A 19,755-nucleotide genomic window follows, 5' to 3' on the forward strand; every position below is an offset into this window, starting at 1 on the left:
TTTTTAAAAAGTCTCCAGAAAGTGTTTACAGTGATATAGTTTTCATTTGTTGTATATTTGCCTAAATGATTTTACATGTCGTCCGAGTTTGCAGTGATTGGCCTGAGAAGTTTGTTTTTTGTTGTGTTTTTTCACGGCAACTAGGCCGACCTCTGTGGGCTGTCTGCTGTGGTTCTTAATTGGCAAAGGCTCTGCTCTGCCACTTCGGCAGTGACAGAAAGACTGCAATCATCATTTGTTGTCTACTTTGAAGCTGTGGGAGCAATGGTAATGCCGATCTTGAGCTGGATGTCTTTCTTAGAAATGAATTTATCTTTAACATAGAGAATATCCAAATTATGCCACCTGATTTATGTGGAGAAAGAGTCTGTCTGTTCTTGTCCAACACAACTGCACTGTATTCATGGTGACTATCAAACACAAAGGCTTGATGGCTTCCATATTAACCAAGTCAGGGTTTTCTCCTCTTCACATCAAGTTGGTTCTTAAAACTGCATTTAATGTTTGTTCATCAGACTTCCAAAATATGTTGTTTGTGTTTGTAAAGGACACAAAGATGAAACGTGCCAGCTGCTCCCTCCAAGCCAACTCGTGCTGCTGCAGGTCACTGGCTCGGCTCTGACCTTCACATTTGCTCCAGAGCAAATGCGTTCAGCTGCTATAGCGGTGGTTTCACATATATTTTTTTCCTTAGTTTTATTTCTAAATTGGTATTTGAAATAGATGTTTTGAACTCAGGACTATTCTATTTAAACCTGCCACTTTATGGACTGGATACTAGTACTGTCTATTCTTTTTAAAGAATAATAATGTCATCGACTACTGGGATTTTATGTATTCCATGACTTTGTAACAAATGCTAATGTAATTGGTGGCATCATCTTGTGGACATTACCTAAAGGCAAATTATAAAATAATAATAATATGGTATTTTTGTATAGAAGATTCAGCTATTCAGATTTCAGATGTTGAAAAATGTTAAAATCTAAAGAGTATTTATCCTAGTGGTAACAGGTATATGTATTTGTACAGTTTAATGTCTCAAAGCTAAAAATGTCTCTTGTGTTGCTGGGAAATGTTTAAACTCTGAATAGATATTAAAATAAATACAGTTAACTAGTGTGTTTTCTTTACATTTTTAAACTTTCTACCCTGAAGTCTAGGTTTTGTTGTTGTTTTAATTAGTAGACTTTTTAAAAAGTAATTTTAGGCTTATGGAAATATTGATCAGAAAAATACAGAGTTTTCTTACACCCCTTCATCTCTCCCTCCCCAATTTTCCCTATTATTAACATCTTGCATTAGTGTGGTACATTTGTTAAAACCGATGAACCAGTAATATTTAGTAAAATATTAAGTCCATATTTCACATTAGGGTTCACTCTTTGTGTTATGCTTTCTATGGGTTCTGACAAAATATATGATATGTATCCACCATCATGGTATCACACAGAAGTTTCACTGCCCTGGGAATCTTCTGTGCTCCCCCTATTCACCCTTCCCTCCCCTAAGCCCTGGCAACTACTCATCTTTTTACTATCTTCATAGTTTTTCTTTTTGCAGAATGTCATATAGTTGGAATCGCATGCAGAATTTTCAGACTGGTGTCTTTCAGCAATATGCAATTAAAGTTCCTCCATGTCTTATCTTGGCTTGTTAGTTCATTTATGTTTATTGCTGAATAATATTTCATGATATGGATATTCCACAGTTTGTTTTTCATTCACTTATAGAAGAAAGAACATCTTGATTCCTTCCAAGTTTGGGTAATTATGAATAAAGCTGCTATAAACATTTATGTGCATGTTTTTTCATGGACATCAGTTTTCACCTTATTTGGAGAAATATCAAGAAGCATGATTGCTGGATTTAATGGTAAGGGTATATTTTGTTTTGTGAGAAACTACCAAACTGTCTTCCAAAGTGACTGTCCATTTTGCATTCCCTCAGCAGTGAATGAGAGATCCAGTTGCTCCACTTCCTGGCAGTGTTTGGTGTTGCCGGTGTTTTGGACTTTGGTCACTCCAATAGGTGTGTAGTGTTATCTCACTGTTGTTTTAATTTGCAACTCCCTGACATGTTGATCATCTTTTCATATGCTTATTTGCCATCTGTATATCTTTTTTAGTGAGGTGTCTGATCAGATCTTTTGCCCCTTTTTAATTGTTCATTTTCTGATTGTTGAGTTTTAAGAGTTCTTTGTTTATTTTGGATAACAGTCCTTTATCAGGTATGTCTTTTGCAAATATTTTCTCCCAGTCTGTGGCTTGTCTTTTTATTCTCTTGATAGTGTGCTTCAAAGAGCAGGTTTTAGTTTTAATTAAGTCTAACTTCACACTTTTTTCTTTCATGAATTGTCCTTTTGATATTGTACATAAAAAATTACCACCAAATCTAGGGTCACCTATGATTTTCTCCGATGGCATCTTCTAGGAGTTTTATAAGTTTTGCATTTTACATTTAGATTTGTGATCTGTTTTAAGTTAGTTTTTGTGAAAGGCATAAGTTCTGTGTCTTGATTTTTTTTTTCATGTCAATGTCCAGTTGTTCCAGCACCATTTGTTTTACTTTCTCCATTGAATTGCCTTTCGGCTTTGTTTAAAGATGACTGTATTTAGGTGGGTCCATTTCTGGGTCCTCTATTCTGTTCCACTGATCTAGTTGTCTCTTCTTTCATTAATACTACACTGTCTTGTTTACTAGAACTTTATAAAAGTTTTGAAGTTGGGTACTGTCAGTCTTCTAATTTATTTCTTTCCTTCAATGTTGTATTGACTATTATGGATCCCTTACCCCTCCATATAAACTGCAGAATCAGCTTGTCGATATCCACAAAATAACTTGGATTTTGATTGGGATTTCGTTGAATCTAGATCAAGCTGGGGACAATTGACATCTTGACAGTTATGTCTTGACATTGTGTCTTTCCATCTGTGAATGTAGAATATATCTCCCTATTTATTTACATTTTTTGTTTTGTTTTTGTTTTTTGAGACAAGAGTCTAGCTCTGTTGCCCTGGGTAGAGTACAGTGGTGGCATCATAGCTTTATGCAACCTCAAACTCCTGGGTTCAAGTGATCCTCCTACCTCAGCCTCTCAAGTAGCTGGGAGTATAGGCATGCACTATGACACCCAGCTAATTGTTTCTATCTTTAGTAGAGACAGGGTCTCAGTCTTGCTCAGGCTCATCTCAAATTCCTGAGCTCAAGCAATCCTCTTGTCTGGGCCTCCCAGAATGCTAGAATTATAGGCGTGAGCCACCACACCCAGTCAGTATCGTATTTTTAATTTCTAATTTCAACTGTTCATTGCTGGTGTATAAAAAAGCAATTTACTTTTGTATGTTAACCTTATATACCAATATCTGCTATAATCACTTATTAGTTCAGGAGTTTCTTTGTTGATTCTTTCAGATTTTCTATAATCATGTCATCTGCAAGCAAAACATTTTATTTCTTCCTTCCTAATCAGTATAGTATACCTTTTACTCCCTTTTACTGTCTTTCTGCATTAGCTATGACTTCCAGTATAATGAATAGGAATGGTGAGTAGATAGCCTTACCTTGTTTCTGATTTTAGTGGGGAAAACATCTAGTTTCTCCCCATTAAGTACGATGTTAGCCGTAGGTTCTTTATAGTTATGTTATCAAATTGAGAAAGTTCACCTCTACTGCTAGTTTGCTGGGTGTTTTGATTTTTGTCATATTCTTTTTTTGCACCTCTTGATGTGATCATATGATTTTTCTTCTTTAGCCTGGTGATGTGATGGTTACATTAATTGATTTTCAAATGTTGAACCAGCCTTGCATACCTGGGATTAATCCCCTTGGTTGTGGTGTATGGTTTGGTTTGCTAATATTTTGTTGAGGATTTTTCATCTGTGTTTGTGTGTTTGGACACACACACACGTATTCAGAGAGAGAAAAAGAGAGAGGATGTGCCTAATGTTAACAATTGGTGAGTTGGTGAACTAGGTTAAGGGTATACAGATGCTCATGAATAATGTTGAAACTTTTCTATAGATTTGAAAATTTTCCAATTAAAATGTTAAAACAATGTAAATATATAAAGCAAGGATTTATCATAAACACAGAAATACATGATATTTCATGTATACTCATGGTATACTCATTGGTATACTCATGATCAGAGTGGGAGGTTTTTCTTGGAAAACAGATCTAGAGACCTAAAGTAAGTAAATGACAGTTAACTAATTTAATCAAATAGATAGCATATAGAACTTTAACCAATACAGAAAATCTTCACATTCCTCTCAAACACATGTACATTTCAAAAATTTAACCCTATATTAGGCCACAAAGAAAATCTCAAACTCAAATGTAGAAATATGTAGGCTATATTCTCTTCCTACAGTGTAGTAAAACTAGAACATAACAATAAAAGGGCATGCTCCCAAAATCCATCCACTTAAAAACTCAAAAATATAGTTCCAAACACTTAATCAAAATTGAAATGAAAAACTCTTTAGAAATGGACAATGATATAACTCTATATTAAAGCTGGTAATATTCAGCCAAAACAGATCTCAAGGAAAACAATTACATACCTGGTCCATTTGTGAAAAAAACAAGGAGCACTGAAAATATTCTGAATTTGAGGACTTAAGCTTAAGAAACTAGACAAATATAAGTTAAAAAGTAAAATGGAGATTAAAGACAAAAGTATAAAATAATGAAATAAAAAAAGCAGATTTTATTCCAGTGGCAAAAACCTTACCTTACCCAGATGTGGTCTCTAATACCACTGTCCAATAAAAGGTACAAGGGCTCCTTGGAGAAATGGCTGAGATTCTAGGACTGGGGCAGAAAAATATATAAGATGAGCCTGGAGCATCTTGTAGTGGAAGTTTTAAAAACAAAACCAAAAACCCCCACACAAACCAGCCAAAAAAGCCTACATTGATGGGCTATGTCAAAAGGACACAGAAGCTAACTGAAAGAGTTTTTCCAATGGCCAAAGATGCACCATTTTGAGCAAGGAACTTAATATGTACTGTATTGTAACTCAAAAAATAAATATCCAGGAGTCCATGCTGAAATGAATGAGGGAGAGGAGACAAATCTCCCATGCTTCAGAATTCCAAATAATTTACGTAGGTACGCTGCCCTCAAGGAGGTGGAGCATAGCTCCCCAGTCTTACGTGTGGAATGTGCACAATGACTCCCATCTAAAGAGTACAGTATGGAAAGGGGGGAAAGGAGTAACTTCACACACAGTAGAGAAACCTGACAAACACCACGTCAGCCAGATGATCAAGGTCAGCATCAACATTAATACTACGTTGATATCTGTAACCTTGATAGGATGTGATGAGAATGCTACCTGATCTCTGGTTTTCCTAAAAACCTGTCACCACAGTCTAACCAGGAGAAATATACTAAATTCCAATAGAAGGTAGAATGTTGCATTCTACAAAATACCTGATCAGTACTCCTCACTAAATATAAAACTGTGCTAAAAAAAACAGTATCTTTAAAAAGATTTGATTGATCTAATCAGCAAATATTTACTAAAGTGCCTACTATGTACTAAGTATAGTGTAAATGGTAGTAACAAAAGAGCTGTTTTCCCTGCCCTATATTCTAGAGGCAGACATTAAATAAAAATACACAAAAACTTGTATATTTGCAAACTGTAAATTTGCAAACTGTAAATTTGTGCTATTAAGAAAATGAACAGGATGTTAGAGAGAGACTAAAGGAGATATAAATGTAGTAGTGAGACCACTGAGTAGTTTTAAGTCTAAGAGTCTATACTTGAAATATGCATCTGCCTACCAGGCAGAGAATGAATACAGGGCTGAATGATAAAAACAGGGAGTCCTATTAGATTATTTAAATAACCAGGTAAAAGACGGTTGGACAGCTGAGTATTAGCAATGGTATGGGACAGAATTAATGACGGCCATTGGTAGAAAGCTATTGGTTTTGGTATTGACCTTGTTGCTTTATGGATCTTTATTAGTTCCAACAGGTTTTTAGTTGATTGTCTTAGATTTTCTAGATAGATAATTCTATCAGCTATTAAAAGTGTTTAATTTCTTTCCTTTTCTATTAATTTATATCTCTCATTTATTTCTTATTTGTCTAATATCTCTAGAACTATGATGAATCTTGCCAATGATAGCAAACAACCTGTTACTTCTAACTTTAGCATAAAGCCACAGTACCAAATAAAGAGTAGCTAATAAAAACCTAAGGCAAATAAATGTGCTTGAGTGAGCTGATGGAAGCATTTACATTAGTGCCAGAAATTCATTTTGTTCAGATTGATACCTAATTAGAAATACATGAAAAAAGTCCCCATTCATAAGAAAACTATAAAGTACCCCACAATAATCTTACTAAAAATGTAAAGAACTATATGAACAAAGCTCTAAAATATTTTAAAACATTAACAAAAAAACCCTGAATTAAATAAAAGGACATTGGATTGACGAGTAAGTATTTTAAAGCTTTCAATTTCCCACCCCAGTTTATCTATAATTCATGCAATCATAAGATACCAGGTAAATTAAAAGACTAATTTTAGATTTATCTGGAAAAGCAACTGTGTCAAGAAGAATCTGAAAAGTAACAATGACAGACTTGGTCTACCAAATATCAAAATATAATACAAAGCAACAGTGATTAATATAATTTGGTACAGGAACAGAAGATAAATAAATCCATGAAAGAGACTAGAAAACCCCCAGAATCAATCCCAAATATAGAAATTCAGTACATGGTAAATGTAGCACTTCAAAGCAACAAGGAATAGATGCACTATTCAATAGGTAATATTGAGGTAATAGCTATTTTTAAGAGAAAATAATTTAATCAGATCCCTAATTTGCACCATCACACAAAAAATGAATTCTAAAGCAGTGTTAAAAATGGAAATGTTCTCAACGCACACACACAAAAAATGTTGGCAAGGTGCTGCATGTTAATTAGCTTGATTGAATCTTCCTACGATGTATGCAAATTAAAACATCACATTGTACCCCGTAAATATGCACACTTACTATTTGTTAATAAATTTAAAAAGTAGAAACCTAAAAAAACTACAAAAGTATTGAAAGAAAATAAGAGAATTTCATTTTATAATCCTGAAATGTGAAATGCTTTCCTAAGGGAGACACTTGGAATCTGAAAGCCATAAAGAAAACATACAAATATGATTCCATAAATATGTTTAATTTCTGCAAAACAAAAACAAAACCCATAAACAAAATCAAAAGATAATAATCAGAGGAAAATATCTTCAATATATATGATAAAGAACATTTTTACTATAGTCTCCAATGTTTTCAATAAGAAAATCAAAAACCAAAAACATGGACAAAAGATATAAAAGGGCAGCACTCAGAAAGAGAGAAATACAGCTGATCAAAATAGGAAAAGATGCTTAATAACAAAACTAAATAATTAGGACCATTAGGTAACATTTTTGGTGTAGATCAGGGGCTGGCACGGTTGGTTAGTGAACCAAATCTAGCCCATTACTTACGTTTGTGCAGACAGCAAGCTAGGAATGGTTTTTACATTTCTAAATAGTTGAAAAAAATTAAGGTGATATTTTGTGGTATATGGTAATTATATGAAATTCAAATTTCAGGGTCCATAAATAGTTTTGTTGGAACACAGCCACACTTGTTTATGTACTGTCTATGGCTGCCTCTGCTCTATGACACCAGAGTTGAGCAGCTGGGACAGAGACTATGTCCTGCAAAGCCTAATATTTACTGTCTGGCCCTTTACAGAAAAAGTTTGCAGACTCCTAGCTTAATGTGTCAAAGATGAAAAAATCTGATTATACAATATTAGCAAAGGCAGAAAAACAAAATCTCTGATTAGTATCGGCGGAAGTATGAATTGGTGCAACCTTTCATAGGCAATCACAATTTGAAATGCTCATATCCTTTGACTCAGCTTTTAGGAATGTAACCTAAAGACTCATCTGGACATGTACACGACCAGCATTTACTGATGTTCCTTGGCCCAGCATTCTAGCATTCTTTGTAATAGAAATATGTCTTGCGTAAAGCCTTTTGCTATCAGTAGGGAAATGGTAAACTAAATAGCAAACATCCATACCATTATAAAGCCATTAAAAAGAATTAAGTCTCCATGTCCAGATAAGGAAAGTGTCCGTGTGTGTGTGCACGCAAGCTAGGACCACTTTGAAGGAGCTTAAGCAAATACATAAAATAAGGGCCTGAATTATGCTCTAAACTCAGCCAATACCAGTTAGGGGTAGAGGTGTGTAGCAAATATCCTTTCCTTTTTAAAGAGGTAAAGAAAACTAAAGTAAGGGGTACCAGACTGAGTTAATTCTTAATGCTGAAAAAAAAAAAAAAAAAGTGAAGTGAAAAGGTACCAGTGTCCAGTTAATGTATCCAATGTAGAGAACAAACTAGGTGATTTAAACTCTAGAAAAGTCAGTTTCACATTAGTTAACAAAAAAATTCTGTACACAGTCCTAATCTTAGAAATCTTCACTGATCATTTTTAAAACAATCCTCAATGCAATGTATAATCAAATAGTAGCTTTCCATGGTCCTTAAATTATTCAAAGGGGGTAATTCCTAAATATAATATTAAGAAAATATGTTCATTTTTCTGTATCTTTTTGTTATCCACATCTCAATGTTCTAGACAGTGCTAGCAATGAAGACACCATAGAAAATATTATTTATAGTAAACTTTTTCATTCATATTTCATTTAACATAATTTCAAAGTAGGTCTGTGCTCTAACATGAGAAAAAGAACAGATATCCTAAATCTCATAAGAGATTTTTTTCATACTGTTCCTCTGAGCAGGACATGAGGTTTCAGAGCCCCCAGTGTTAACACCTAAGATTTTACCCCTTGAGATTTTACTTATAGATACAGACAGAAGACGTAACGAAAGAATCAAACTGTGTGAGTGTATTATTAAGTTCCTCTGTTATATATTTGCCACTTCTGTAGGGTTGTAATGGTAATGACTGAATTTTTTTCTCCCCACCAAGTTCAGTGTCTTTTTTTTTTAAGTAGAATGTCACAGTATGCAGAAATGCTGCATTTTTTTCTCTTAATACACTGAAAAGAGTGGAAGTTTAGAGATTTTTAATTCTTCTTGAGTCCAAGGTACAACTTGACTACTACTAATGAGGTCTGTTCAACATACTAATTCCAACTTTGGCAACCATCAGCAAATTGTTTAAAAGAAACACAAACAAAAAATGTCAGGAAAAGGACAGAACAGGCAACTTTTTTTAAGGGACTAGGACTCTGCAAAAGTCCCTCACAACTGCATTGAGAGGGAGGTTCCAAGGCAGAGTAGTCAGATAAAGCTTCCATCTCTGGAGGAACCAAAGAAAAAACATGCCAAGGGGTGGGGAGTCTTATACTGAGGTGTTAAAATAGCACCTGTGAGCTGCAGTTCCAAATCCAACTGCCAGTAATTTGAAGAGATGAAGAAACTGCAGGCGAGAGAGATCAAGGCCTCCCCAAGGTCACAGAGCTAATTAATGGCAGATCTCCAGCATCCCAGTTTATTGCTTTTGACCTTGGTCTACACTGACTCTTGTGCTTCAAGTATAAAATATTATGCTTGACAGCATTGTAACTATGATCAAGGTCAAGTGCATAATCTTTTACTGAAACAGATTTGTAAAATTTCCCCTGCTTCCAGGATGCCTTTATTATACTTAAGGACAGACTTCTAAAAAAAACAAATTGGCTTAGGCTTTATAATCAGAGTTAATTAGAAAACAGGAGTCCATCAAAATTCCCTTTTAGCAAAATGTCCAATAACAACACCCATACAACTAAGAAACATGGAACCCACCTGCAAGTGACACAAAGAACAGCAGTCTTGGCTTTCAACTAAAGCCTGCCACTGCAGGGAGGAGCCAGGATGGACCAGAGAACAAATATGAGAACAAAGCCATTTCCCCAGTGAATGCATATATTTATGCCGCTTTGACATTAAATTAGCTGTTTTTGCAGCCCTTCCTATTTGTGTATAAATTATATAATGTTAATTGATGCATTTTATGCTAGCATATTTACTGAAACAAGCAAATTTTTGAATGTATAAAGCATCTTGGGCAATAAACTGAACTCTAGACGGATTGAGAGTAACAGAATGGAAAGTACCTGGCACCTGCAATTAAACCTGCAGGCATAAATTTTCCAGAGTGGTAAAATATCATTCCCATAATGCCAGCCAAGGTCCCAGACGTAGCTGATGAACTAGACAAAAGAGAAGGGTCAAAAGTCATTCTATCTTCTATGCAGGGAAACCAAAAGCAGGAAAAGTCCCCCTATTTCTGCAGGCCCAGACCTCACCCTATACTTATTCCTCCCTCTCCAGGTAAGGGAGCTTCCTGGCGGCTGCCCACATCCTACCGGTCTAAGTATAAAGATTGGCCAAATATGGCTCTTCACAGCCCAGGCCCAACCTGCTCTCCTAGCCTCATCTCTCACTACTCTTCTACAAAACCCACACTTCAGCCATCAGTATCTTAGTTTTCTCAGAAATGCCATAAGGGTTGTTCACACCTTGCAGATATGACTTCCTCTACCCCACACACTCTTCCCACTGGATATCTATCAAAGCACCTACTGTATGTCCAGCACTACACTAGGTGCTGGAGAATAAAAAGATGTTTTGGTCATCAAAAACAGCCTCTGCCCTTTTACAGTGTTTCATGTCTGATGGGACAGATTTTAAAGAATCACACAAAATTAAAACAAAGTATGTGCTATAGGTACAATTAATGCTACACAAAAAAAACACAGTAAGTAGGATCAACCTATCCAGGAGATCAAGCAAGGCTTAGTGAAGGAAGAAGACTGGGCTGAGCTCTGGAATTATACGAGGAGTTAATGAGCTGAAAGGGGAAAAGCCGGTTCCAGGCAGAGGGAACAGTACCTGCGAGCCTCTCTAGTGAGAGGGAGCATGGCACATTGAAGGAAGTAAAAGGCCAGTGTGGCACAGATATCAAGATACAGTTAGTGAGGAAGAGGGGCCAGACCACACAGGGTCTTGAAGGCCGTATCAGAGATCCAGTATTCATCCTAAGAGCAATGAGAACCTAGTAAAGGGTATTAAGCACAGATATATGTGAACAGAGTTGTACTGTAAAAATACAATTCTAGCTGTCCCATGAAGAACAAACTGCAGGGAACCTAGACAGCACTACGGATGCCAATCGAGAAACTTCCTCGGGAACGCAGGCAGGAGAGGGATAACTGGGCCTAGGATGGTGGCTGTGAAGATGGAGAAGAGGACAGCTCAGGATACGTGCTGGGGGCAGCATTGCCAGGACCTGCTGATGAACTGGAAAGGCTGAGGGAAGAAAGCGACCAAGACCTGAGTGCGTGGAGAACAGAAGAGGGGATGTGTGTGAGATCCTGGGGTCAGGGCTAGGCAGACGCCTTGACATCTGAAAGATCTCAAGCGGGCAACTGTATACATGAGAGTACAGCGTGTAGGGGAGATAACTTTGAGCCATGTGTGTATTGGTGGTAATTAAAGGCATGGGCTTCAATGACATTACCAAGTGAGAGTGAAAGATGAAATGAGTCAGGCCCAAAGAATTTCAATATTTAATGGCCAGAAAGGAAGAAGAGTCAACAAAAGAGAATGAGAAGATGGAAAACCAGGAGAATGATCAGTCAGCTGTGCCGAGGACAGCTAACAGGCCAAGTACAAGGAGGACTGAGAGATATACACTGGATTCTGTACACCCCAGGCCACTGGCGTCCTCCAGGAGAGCGGAGAGCCACTTCCACAGCCATGAAGAACAGGAAAGGAGACAGACACGGACACGGCACATATGAGAAGAGAGGGAAACAGAGACAGGAGCACAAATGGTTTTTAAGACACGTGATATTTTAGAAATGCTGAAGCAGACAGTCTTCACTGGGCAACCTCAAAAACTGATTTTACTGGGTAAATAAATTCATCAGGTATGAGAACTCTTCCGTATTACGTACATAAAACATAAACAGAAACCAGCACAATCCCCTCCCCTATTTTAAAACTTCCTGGGACTTGGCAGAAGCAGTAAAACTGTCATTAAGTATGAAGAACCTGACACATCCCACCAAACCAGGGCCTTCTGGTAAAGAATATACTGGATACTTATCTGCCCTAAGGCGACAGCAGACATACCTAGGAAAACCCAAATGTTCCTCAAATCCTGAGACAGCTAGCTGATAAGCACCCAGGCCTGCTAAACCCCCAAAGAGCCCGGCAGCCAGGGACGGCACACTACCTAAAAGGAATCAAACACATGCCTGTGCTATAACGTCAGACACTGATTTCATTAACAGAATCCACCAGACTCCCCTTCTCTACAGAGGAAAATAGCAGAGAGAACTCCTCTCCATACAGCTCATAACCAAGGTGTAATCAAGCAGGAAAATATTTTAGAGAGCTTGCTATCTTAAAAGAGAAGTCAGGGTCTTCCCACCCCATTCCTCTCCCTTCTAATAGGCAGGGACTGCCATCCAAGGAAAGACGGAGACCTTCTCTCCTTAGATGGCATTGTCTTCCTTCTAACCAGGCAAGGGCTGGAGTTGTGTACAGGCAGGACCTCAAGCAAATCACAAAAGGAGAGGGAAATAGGGTCAGTCAATTAAAAAAAAATATTTGGAGAATAAGAATTCTGGTGTGTTGATGTGGTGATGCAGGCAAGGATGGGGTGGAGGGTGGGGGTAGAAACAAACACATTCACCGACAGCCCCACCTAGTCTAATGAGGAGACTTCTAAACATGAGTGGGTGAAGACCAGAGGTTTCCTCTACTCAAAGAGCTTAGAGATGGCACTTTGGGGTTAACAATAGTGACACTCTCCAACCACCCCTGTCTATCTTTGGATAAAGAGGCAAATAAGTGATTGGACAAGAAGTCTGGCTCAGCTCAGCCAGATAACCAAAGGGCAAGTGCAGGAGCTGCAAAACTGACAGTGAAGCCTGCACTCGAGCTCAGGGGCCTAAAGCAGATTTGCTCAAACAAGACTCATATTCAGGGACCCTTGCACTTCACTGAAACAACGTGAAGAAGTTAAGAAGCTAAGTAACTTCAAAACCATACCTGCTGGCAGAGCGCAGTGGCTCACACCTGTAATCCTAGCACTCTGGGAGACCAAAGTGGGAGAATCGTTTGAGCTCAGGCATTCAAGACCAGCCTGAGCAAGAATAAGACCCCTTCTCTACTAAAAATAAAAAGAAATTAGCTGGACAACCAAAAATATATAGAAAAAATTAGCCAGGCATGGTGGCACATGCCTGTAGTCCCAGCTACTCGGGAGGCTGAGGCAGAAAGATCGCTTGAGCCCAGGAGTTTGAGGTTGCTGTGAGCTAGACTGCGGTCACAGCACTCTAGCCTGGGCAACAGAGTGAGACGATCTCAAAAAACAAACAACAAAAAAAAGTACCTGCTTTTGCCTAGCAAATGATCCCACCAGAAGCAACCAGTGCTGCATAGCCAAAGCCAAACCAATGCAAAGGCACTCTGAAAACACAAGAGTGAGAAGTCAGTGCAAATCACATTTTGAAAACAAACCACATAATTGTAGGATGGGATTAAAAGGTCATCATTCCAGACCCAGCCTATCACTGTACAAATGCAAATAAAGCCTACAGAGGTTGGATGACTTGAAGAGGGTCACACAACTCGTCAGTGGCCGAGCTGGGGCTCAAGTCCAGTTCCCTGGCCCGCATGTTCAGGGATCCTCCACCCCCAGGCTGTCCCTGGCAGCCTACTCCTTGGGCTCTTGTCAGCTGAGGAAAAGAACTCTGGTGTCGAGAAGCTCCTGGCTATTCCATTCCCATTTACTGTGCACTTACAGAGGGCCGGTGTCCTTCTGCATTGTTCTCTTCTCACTCTGTCCAGGAAGGAGAGACTACACCAGGCCTGCACCTGCAGAGGATGGGCTGGACCACAGCTGGTTCAAAGCACAGCTCTACAGCAGTCGGAAAGAAGGGGGTCCAAGTTCCAGCTGTCACCCTCAGTAGCTAAGAAGCAAAGGGCAAGATACTCAACCTCTTTAAGCCTCAGTGTCCCTCACTGTGTCACAAAGATAACAATGGTACCACTGTTCCTGGCTGTTGTGAGCCTTCAGTGGGGGTAAGTGGTAAAAGTGCTTGGCACACAGTAAATACTGAACAGATACCATTTTCATAACAACCTCCATTCTAATAACACAGGCCCAAAGGAAACTAAGCAACATCCACTGACCCGCTCTGTCCTAGTAATGTGTTAACCATTTCATCAGTTGCCAAGTTATTATCAACTGGAAAGCAAGTGCTCCTATACTCTTAATTCAACTATTTTAACGTCTCTTTTGAGAGGAGGAGTGGTGCTGCTTTCGGCTCCTGCCCCAAGAATCAAATTATTTCAATACTCAACGTTTGTAAAACTTTTGGAAACTTCTGCATCCAACTCACAGTTCTTGTTAGACTGAGGAGGAGTGAGGAGGATAAAATACATGGAAATCAGAGTCATCATTACATGTGACATTGCACCCCTGGAAAAGTAACTCCTATTTTCTTAAAGAAAAGTAGCTTGTATGCAGTGAGCCTAAGAAGATGGAAAGCAATACAGGCTACTTTTGTGCTGTTTAAAGACTTAAGTTTCCATGAAAGGGGTCATGAATTCGAAGAGGCATTGAGTGTCGAGACTTTTAAAGAGGAGCAGCGCAATCTCCCTGAAGCTAACCAATAATACGCAACATCGGCGAGCACTTGCCTCGGGGGCTCAGGGGGTCCCCAGGATTCACAACCCATCTGAATGGAAGCACAAAATGCGCCACGAGTGAAGCACCTACAGCGCGGCCTAAAGCCCCCGCTTGCGTCAGGGGCACCAAAAGCAGGCGGCAGTGGGGCCTCTGAATAATTCCTAAAAGTCGAAACACTTATAAAATAATAATAAACCTCCAGTACGCGAACTGGGCTCCCGACAGTCTGCGCAGGACGCAAAGGGCACGCGAGCGGCCTGGCAAGGAAGCGCGGACCCACCGGAAATTGCGCGGCGCGCACTCGGCGTCCCGGGGCGGGGCGGGGCACCGGCCGGGGGCGGGGCTGGGAACGACGAGTCATAGCGCGCGCCCAGCACCCAGGAGGCGGGGCACCGGCCGGGGGCGGGGCTTGGGATGAAGAGTCATAGCGTACCCAGCACCCAGGGGGCGGAGCACGGGGCGGGGCACGGGGCGGGGCATCGCGGCACGCGGCGCCTACCCAGGAGCAGGGCGGAGCTTTGGACGAGGAGTCCTGAGCCTCCCCTGAGTCCCCGGCCTGGCACAGGCAGGGGCCGACCAGCACCAGTCCCAGTTCAAAGCCCGCGGGACCAAAAGCTGGAAACCCAGAGTTGGAATCGGGTCTTGCTCAAGGCCCCTGAGCTGGGCCAGGCAGGAGCTGCAGGCTACCGAAGCTGGAGGAGGGCATCTGAAACTGGATTCTGAAAGACCCCAATGATAGAAGGACAGGTTACCTGGTGTAAACCAGATGCGGGCCATCTGGTAGAATTGTCACAGGAAGGGACTACCTTCTACCCTGCAGAGAATGTGGTGGCCTCAGAATCATGTGGCTCACTTCGCAGTATGCGTTTGTTATAGGGAGTGAGGTTACTCAGAAGCATCTTAAAGGGGGAGAGAGACCAAAATAAATATAATTTCCACCAACCTCTGTGGATCCTGAGTGTCCACAGCATGACATTAACTGCATTCCCACTACAGAGCTGCTTCTCTTCCGTATTTTCTGAACCACCATTCACTCAGTTGCTCTACACTAAAATTTGGCGTCATTCTTCTCCCTCTCCTTCATCCCCAACTTCTCAACAGTCAACATGGACAAGTCTCACAAATATAATCTTCAGTGAATAAAGCAAATTGCAGGGCATACACATTCTAAAAGAAAAACTTTCCACTTGCAGTAGCACTTACCTTCCAGGATAGCAAAACTGAAGCCTGGGCTTATAACCCACCAAAGCTGATAATGACTAAGAACTCAGAGCAATTCCAGTATGCCAGACCCTCACCAATTAAATGGAAGATTTTCCCAAACAATAAACAAGGGGACTTGTGTTACTCAGCTGGGAATGGATTTATGGACTCATTCCTCCCTATGCAGGAGTAAGCTCAAACCTTAGTTATATCCACCATGATGTTCCACCTCCCTTTCTACTTGAATAAACTGAACCTCAGAAAACTAAATTACCTACAGTCCCTCTCACTGGTAGAGCTACTATTTGAAGTAAGATCAAACTTCAAAGCCTCCCTCCACCGTTAACACTACAGTATACTGCCTCTTGTAGTGTCATTTCTCAACCAAAACATAGCTCTTCTGTGCATGTACAGTCCACCAAAACATGTCATAAATTGGTTTATGCTCCATTTCAGTTAGTCCCAGAGTAAGTCAATTATTGATTTGTGTTTCTAGTTTGCATTAACATCGTTAGGAGATAACTCAGCTGTTAACTAGAAGCTCACTGGATTACTGGAACCTATAAAGTTTTTGGCAATGGTAAAAAGAAAAGACAGAGAGAGAGAGAGTGGGGCCAAACAATGTAGCTTTATTGAGCACTCCCGACGAGGTTCAGGGGCCCCAAGAGAGGGGGGCCGAGAAGTCATGTCTGTTTGGAGGGGATGCTGGCCTTTATATTGTTTAGGGTGGACTAGGGACTAGGGACTTTTGGTGGGAAGAGCTGGGGATTTTCCACTGTGACCTTTGGTGGTCATTGAGAAATAGGAGGGGCTGGCAGTATTTGCAGAATCCAGGAACCAAAAACTTTATCTCAGTGGACATCAGGTGTTGTTTTCAGTGGGGCCTGGCAGTTGTCCTTGGCAGGTCTGGTCTGGTGAGCCTTTTCTTTTTGATCTAGGGAGGGGAGTCGGGCTGCCACCAGCCTTACAGAACCCTGAGCCACAAAAGTGTCAAAGGGATGTGACCAAGATTATGTGAGGGAATGTTAAGTTTTTAGCTTTTGGTCACTGGAGCCTAATAATGATTTTGGATTTTTTTCCCCATAAAGAAGCCTTGAGTCACAAGTGTGTCTGCTGCACACACATGTGTACACACACACACAGCAGTAGAGATCATCTGCCACAATAGAAGAGCTCATAAAGAAAGGAACTGTGCTTCAATTTAAGCCATATTTTATCATTTTTGGTGACTTGAATGTGTTGACTTTACAAATTAACAGGTCCCTGAACAAAAACTTCAAAAACAAATCCCAAGTCACAGTGTTTCAATGTAATTCGTGTCCACCAAATATCCACCATACCAATTCTTACATCTTTGGGACTATTTTAGAGCTTTGCTTGAAAAGCAAAATCATCCATTCAATAAGCTTTTCTCCAAGAAATAAATGAAATTATGAAAACAATCATCTATTTTTTCAACCTACCTTTGCTGGTTGGCAAGTAAAATGGTGCAGCCACTGTGGAAAAGTTTGGCTGTTCCTCAAAAGGCTAAACAGAACTACTGTGTGAGCCAGTAATTCCAATCCAAGAAAATTGAAAAGAAACTCAAACACTTATTTGTAAGCCAATGTTCATTATTCATAATAGACAACATTATTCACATTAGACAAAAAGTAAAAACAACCCAAGTTTCAGTCAACAAATAGACAAAATGTGGTATCTAGTAATATATACAATGGAATATTATTCAGCCATAAATAGGGATGAAAGTCTGACACATGCTACATGGATAAACCTTGAAAATATTAAGTGAAATAGGCCAGACAAAAAGGACAAATATTATATGATTCCATTTATATGTTCCAGAATGGGCAAATCCACAGAGATAAAAAGTAGAATAGAGGTTACCAGAGACTGGGTGGAGAGGGAGAGGGAGTTATTACTTAATGGGTAGAGTTTCTGTCTGGGCTGATGAAAAAGTGGTCATTGTTATACAACAGTGGTAATTGATGCCACTGAATTGTACACTTAAAAATGGTTACAATGGCAAATTTTGTTATATATATAACTACAATTCAAAAAAAGAGAAAAACTGTCAAGGTCATATAAAAGAAGGAAAGACTGAGAAAATACCACAGATCAAAGAGAAAGGAAACGTGACAACTAAATGCAACATGGTAACCTGGGTTGGATCCTAGGACAGAAAAAGACATTAATGGAATAACTGATGAAACCAGAATAGACTGTCATTGAGTTAATAGTCATGTATCAATATTAATTTCTTAGCTGTGACAATCATACCATGGTTATGTAAATGTTAACATTAGCAGAAGCTGGGTGAAGGTATATGGAAACTGCACTATCTTTGGAATTTGTTATTCCAAAACAAAAAGGTTGTTTTCTTTTTTTTTTTTAAATAAAGGACAGGGCTAGACTAGATGAACTCCCTTCCAGCTCCGGCAGCCTGATACTGAATTGCAGGTGCATAAAGTACACTTATTCTTTAGCTATCCAGACTTGCTGAGGTCTCTCAAAGACGGAAAGCTGTATGACAGGCCATGTGAGGAATGAATAGGCAATAAATGAAATATATTTCAAAGGGTGAATTCTTTCTTCTTCATGTTTCCTCCCTTCCCTACTTACTCCCCACCCAACTTCCTTTTTCCCCAATGCTCAGAAACTATGCTGGTACAATAACAAGTGGAAAGGAGGCTTGTTCCTTAGGCTTTACCATCCCTTTGCTCTGAGCCTTGAATTTCTATTTTTAGACCAAGTCCATATACTTTTCTCATCAACACCTCATTTCTAGTGAGACCACCTGTCTTAGTCCATTTTGTGCTGCTATAACAATACCTATCACTGAGAATTTTATTAAAAAAAAACAGTGATTTATTTCTTACAGTTCTGGAAGCTGGGAAGTCCAAGGCTAAGGGGCTTGGATCTGGTGTGGGCTTTCTTACTATGTCATCCCATGGCAAAAGGCAGAAGGGCAAGAAAGCACAGCTGAGGATGAAAGGGGAAAGGGGCCAAATTCATCCTTTTATTAGAAACCCAAAATCCCATGATATAAGACTCCTGAGATAATACTCCAGTGAAAATGGAATTAATCCGTTCATGAGGGTGGAGCCCTTATGATCTAATCACCCCTTGAAGGTCCCACCTCTCAACACCGTTGCATTGGGGATTGTTTCCAATAAGTGAACTTTGGGGTATACATTCAAAACACAGCACCAACCCCTCTTTGCCACTAGGGGTATAATTGTGGCTGAGAGCAATAAGATTCTACAAATCTGGAACCTAAGTATCCCCTAAATAAACCTGAATCAGATAGAAAGTGCAACTCACTTCTATGCACCAGGAAAGAGATCAAAGTTCAAAGCTGCAACCAAACCACAGAGAAGTTAGGATAGCGAATTGCTACAAAATTAGACACCATGAAGATTCCAAGTTGTATTACATTAACTTACCTAAAAATCCACATTTCTATTCAACCCCTTTCAAAATTAGGCTCACTTTTTATAACAATACCAAGTTTTATCACAGATTTTTATCTCCTTTTTTTTAAAAAAAGATTTATTATATTTTTTAAGAGAAGGGGTTGCACTCTGTTGCCCAGCTGGAATGCGGTGGTAAGATCATAGCTCACTGTAACCTTGAACTTCTGGGCTCAAACCATCCTCCTGCCTCAACCTCCTGAGTAGCTGGACTACAGGCTCACAATACCACACCCAGGTAATTGATTTTAATTTTTGTAAAGACAGGCTACTGTGGTTCTGAGGTTAATTAACTGTCTCACAGTTAACAAGTAGCTGACCCATGATTTAACCAGCA

General features: G+C 39.6%; 1 long non-coding RNA gene across 3 annotated transcripts; it reads right to left on the reverse strand.

The window, feature by feature from the left end:
- Positions 1-15: 15 nt before the first annotated feature.
- Positions 16-15,026, reverse strand: LOC105865206 (uncharacterized). Of its 3 annotated transcripts, none has more exons than XR_012923214.1 (4): positions 14,939-15,026; positions 13,853-14,020; positions 13,441-13,517; positions 16-10,246 (listed from the first exon to the last, which is right to left on the reverse strand). It is a non-coding gene; the product is annotated as an uncharacterized LOC105865206 (long non-coding RNA). The 3 variants fall into 3 exon arrangements; XR_012923215.1 differs by having other exon boundaries at positions 16-4,818; positions 10,151-10,246; positions 13,853-15,026; XR_012923213.1 differs by having other exon boundaries at positions 13,853-15,026.
- Positions 15,027-19,755: the final 4,729 nt, after the last annotated feature.

This window comes from Microcebus murinus, chromosome 15 (assembly GCF_040939455.1).
Source record: "Microcebus murinus isolate Inina chromosome 15, M.murinus_Inina_mat1.0, whole genome shotgun sequence".
Classification (NCBI taxonomy): domain Eukaryota; kingdom Metazoa; phylum Chordata; class Mammalia; order Primates; family Cheirogaleidae; genus Microcebus; species Microcebus murinus.